Genomic DNA, 4,678 nt, shown 5'->3' with positions numbered 1-4,678 from the left:
TTAGGGTTAGGGTTAGGGTTAGGGTTAGGGTTAGGGTTAGGGTTAGGGTTAGGGTTAGGGTTAGGGTTAGGGTTAGGGTTAGGGTTAGGGTTAGGGTTAGGGTTAGGGTTAGGGTTAGGGTTAGGGTTAGGGTTAGGGTTAGGGTTAGGGTTAGGGTTAGGGTTAGGGTTAGGGTTAGGGTTAGGGTTAGGGTTAGGGTTAGGGTTAGGGTTAGGGTTAGGGTTAGGGTTAGGGTTAGGGTTAGGGTTAGGGTTAGGGTTAGGGTTAGGGTTAGGGTTAGGGTTAGGGTTAGGGTTAGGGTTAGGGTTAGGGTTAGGGTTAGGGTTAGGGTTAGGGTTAGGGTTAGGGTTAGGGTTAGGGTTAGGGTTAGGGTTAGGGTTAGGGTTAGGGTTAGGGTTAGGGTTAGGGTTAGGGTTAGGGTTAGGGTTAGGGTTAGGGTTAGGGTTAGGGTTAGGGTTAGGGTTAGGGTTAGGGTTAGGGTTAGGGTTAGGGTTAGGGTTAGGGTTAGGGTTAGGGTTAGGGTTAGGGTTAGGGTTAGGGTTAGGGTTAGGGTTAGGGTTAGGGTTAGGGTTAGGGTTAGGGTTAGGGTTAGGGTTAGGGTTAGGGTTAGGGTTAGGGTTAGGGTTAGGGTTAGGGTTAGGGTTAGGGTTAGGGTTAGGGTTAGGGTTAGGGTTAGGGTTAGGGTTAGGGTTAGGGTTAGGGTTAGGGTTAGGGTTAGGGTTAGGGTTAGGGTTAGGGTTAGGGTTAGGGTTAGGGTTAGGGTTAGGGTTAGGGTTAGGGTTAGGGTTAGGGTTAGGGTTAGGGTTAGGGTTAGGGTTAGGGTTAGGGTTAGGGTTAGGGTTAGGGTTAGGGTTAGGGTTAGGGTTAGGGTTAGGGTTAGGGTTAGGGTTAGGGTTAGGGTTAGGGTTAGGGTTAGGGTTAGGGTTAGGGTTAGGGTTAGGGTTAGGGTTAGGGTTAGGGTTAGGGTTAGGGTTAGGGTTAGGGTTAGGGTTAGGGTTAGGGTTAGGGTTAGGGTTAGGGTTAGGGTTAGGGTTAGGGTTAGGGTTAGGGTTAGGGTTAGGGTTAGGGTTAGGGTTAGGGTTAGGGTTAGGGTTAGGGTTAGGGTTAGGGTTAGGGTTAGGGTTAGGGTTAGGGTTAGGGTTAGGGTTAGGGTTAGGGTTAGGGTTAGGGTTAGGGTTAGGGTTAGGGTTAGGGTTAGGGTTAGGGTTAGGGTTAGGGTTAGGGTTAGGGTTAGGGTTAGGGTTAGGGTTAGGGTTAGGGTTAGGGTTAGGGTTAGGGTTAGGGTTAGGGTTAGGGTTAGGGTTAGGGTTAGGGTTAGGGTTAGGGTTAGGGTTAGGGTTAGGGTTAGGGTTAGGGTTAGGGTTAGGGTTAGGGTTAGGGTTAGGGTTAGGGTTAGGGTTAGGGTTAGGGTTAGGGTTAGGGTTAGGGTTAGGGTTAGGGTTAGGGTTAGGGTTAGGGTTAGGGTTAGGGTTAGGGTTAGGGTTAGGGTTAGGGTTAGGGTTAGGGTTAGGGTTAGGGTTAGGGTTAGGGTTAGGGTTAGGGTTAGGGTTAGGGTTAGGGTTAGGGTTAGGGTTAGGGTTAGGGTTAGGGTTAGGGTTAGGGTTAGGGTTAGGGTTAGGGTTAGGGTTAGGGTTAGGGTTAGGGTTAGGGTTAGGGTTAGGGTTAGGGTTAGGGTTAGGGTTAGGGTTAGGGTTAGGGTTAGGGTTAGGGTTAGGGTTAGGGTTAGGGTTAGGGTTAGGGTTAGGGTTAGGGTTAGGGTTAGGGTTAGGGTTAGGGTTAGGGTTAGGGTTAGGGTTAGGGTTAGGGTTAGGGTTAGGGTTAGGGTTAGGGTTAGGGTTAGGGTTAGGGTTAGGGTTAGGGTTAGGGTTAGGGTTAGGGTTAGGGTTAGGGTTAGGGTTAGGGTTAGGGTTAGGGTTAGGGTTAGGGTTAGGGTTAGGGTTAGGGTTAGGGTTAGGGTTAGGGTTAGGGTTAGGGTTAGGGTTAGGGTTAGGGTTAGGGTTAGGGTTAGGGTTAGGGTTAGGGTTAGGGTTAGGGTTAGGGTTAGGGTTAGGGTTAGGGTTAGGGTTAGGGTTAGGGTTAGGGTTAGGGTTAGGGTTAGGGTTAGGGTTAGGGTTAGGGTTAGGGTTAGGGTTAGGGTTAGGGTTAGGGTTAGGGTTAGGGTTAGGGTTAGGGTTAGGGTTAGGGCTTAGGGTTAGGGTTAGGGTTAGGGTTAGGGTTAGGGTTAGGGTTAGGGTTAGGGTTAGGGTTAGGGTTAGGGTTAGGGTTAGGGTTAGGGTTAGGGTTAGGGTTAGGGTTAGGGTTAGGGTTAGGGTTAGGGTTAGGGTTAGGGTTAGGGTTAGGGTTAGGGTTAGGGTTAGGGTTAGGGTTAGGGTTAGGGTTAGGGTTAGGGTTAGGGTTAGGGTTAGGGTTAGGGTTAGGGTTAGGGTTAGGGTTAGGGTTAGGGTTAGGGTTAGGGTTAGGGTTAGGGTTAGGGTTAGGGTTAGGGTTAGGGTTAGGGTTAGGGTTAGGGTTAGGGTTAGGGTTAGGGTTAGGGTTAGGGTTAGGGTTAGGGTTAGGGTTAGGGTTAGGGTTAGGGTTAGGGTTAGGGTTAGGGTTAGGGTTAGGGTTAGGGTTAGGGTTAGGGTTAGGGTTAGGGTTAGGGTTAGGGTTAGGGTTAGGGTTAGGGTTAGGGTTAGGGTTAGGGTTAGGGTTAGGGTTAGGGTTAGGGTTAGGGTTAGGGTTAGGGTTAGGGTTAGGGTTAGGGTTAGGGTTAGGGTTAGGGTTAGGGTTAGGGTTAGGGTTAGGGTTAGGGTTAGGGTTAGGGTTAGGGTTAGGGTTAGGGTTAGGGTTAGGGTTAGGGTTAGGGTTAGGGTTAGGGTTAGGGTTAGGGTTAGGGTTAGGGTTAGGGTTAGGGTTAGGGTTAGGGTTAGGGTTAGGGTTAGGGTTAGGGTTAGGGTTAGGGTTAGGGTTAGGGTTAGGGTTAGGGTTAGGGTTAGGGTTAGGGTTAGGGTTAGGGTTAGGGTTAGGGTTAGGGTTAGGGTTAGGGTTAGGGTTAGGGTTAGGGTTAGGGTTAGGGTTAGGGTTAGGGTTAGGGTTAGGGTTAGGGTTAGGGTTAGGGTTAGGGTTAGGGTTAGGGTTAGGGTTAGGGTTAGGGTTAGGGTTAGGGTTAGGGTTAGGGTTAGGGTTAGGGTTAGGGTTAGGGTTAGGGTTAGGGTTAGGGTTAGGGTTAGGGTTAGGGTTAGGGTTAGGGTTAGGGTTAGGGTTAGGGTTAGGGTTAGGGTTAGGGTTAGGGTTAGGGTTAGGGTTAGGGTTAGGGTTAGGGTTAGGGTTAGGGTTAGGGTTAGGGTTAGGGTTAGGGTTAGGGTTAGGGTTAGGGTTAGGGTTAGGGTTAGGGTTAGGGTTAGGGTTAGGGTTAGGGTTAGGGTTAGGGTTAGGGTTAGGGTTAGGGTTAGGGTTAGGGTTAGGGTTAGGGTTAGGGTTAGGGTTAGGGTTAGGGTTAGGGTTAGGGTTAGGGTTAGGGTTAGGGTTAGGGTTAGGGTTAGGGTTAGGGTTAGGGTTAGGGTTAGGGTTAGGGTTAGGGTTAGGGTTAGGGTTAGGGTTAGGGTTAGGGTTAGGGTTAGGGTTAGGGTTAGGGTTAGGGTTAGGGTTAGGGTTAGGGTTAGGGTTAGGGTTAGGGTTAGGGTTAGGGTTAGGGTTAGGGTTAGGGTTAGGGTTAGGGTTAGGGTTAGGGTTAGGGTTAGGGTTAGGGTTAGGGTTAGGGTTAGGGTTAGGGTTAGGGTTAGGGTTAGGGTTAGGGTTAGGGTTAGGGTTAGGGTTAGGGTTAGGGTTAGGGTTAGGGTTAGGGTTAGGGTTAGGGTTAGGGTTAGGGTTAGGGTTAGGGTTAGGGTTAGGGTTAGGGTTAGGGTTAGGGTTAGGGTTAGGGTTAGGGTTAGGGTTAGGGTTAGGGTTAGGGTTAGGGTTAGGGTTAGGGTTAGGGTTAGGGTTAGGGTTAGGGTTAGGGTTAGGGTTAGGGTTAGGGTTAGGGTTAGGGTTAGGGTTAGGGTTAGGGTTAGGGTTAGGGTTAGGGTTAGGGTTAGGGTTAGGGTTAGGGTTAGGGTTAGGGTTAGGGTTAGGGTTAGGGTTAGGGTTAGGGTTAGGGTTAGGGTTAGGGTTAGGGTTAGGGTTAGGGTTAGGGTTAGGGTTAGGGTTAGGGTTAGGGTTAGGGTTAGGGTTAGGGTTAGGGTTAGGGTTAGGGTTAGGGTTAGGGTTAGGGTTAGGGTTAGGGTTAGGGTTAGGGTTAGGGTTAGGGTTAGGGTTAGGGTTAGGGTTAGGGTTAGGGTTAGGGTTAGGGTTAGGGTTAGGGTTAGGGTTAGGGTTAGGGTTAGGGTTAGGGTTAGGGTTAGGGTTAGGGTTAGGGTTAGGGTTAGGGTTAGGGTTAGGGTTAGGGTTAGGGTTAGGGTTAGGGTTAGGGTTAGGGTTAGGGTTAGGGTTAGGGTTAGGGTTAGGGTTAGGGTTAGGGTTAGGGTTAGGGTTAGGGTTAGGGTTAGGGTTAGGGTTAGGGTTAGGGTTAGGGTTAGGGTTAGGGTTAGGGTTAGGGTTAGGGTTAGGGTTAGGGTTAGGGTTAGGGTTAGGGTTAGGGTTAGGGTTAGGGTTAGGGTTAGGGTTAGGGTTAGGGTTAGGGTTAGGGTTAGGGTTAGGGTTAGGGTTAGGGTTAGGGTTA

Source organism: Vulpes vulpes, chromosome 8 (genome assembly GCF_048418805.1).
Source record: "Vulpes vulpes isolate BD-2025 chromosome 8, VulVul3, whole genome shotgun sequence".
NCBI lineage: Eukaryota > Metazoa > Chordata > Mammalia > Carnivora > Canidae > Vulpes > Vulpes vulpes.
The sequence above is the reverse complement of the archived record's forward strand: the minus strand, read 5'-3'. Positions refer to the sequence as shown.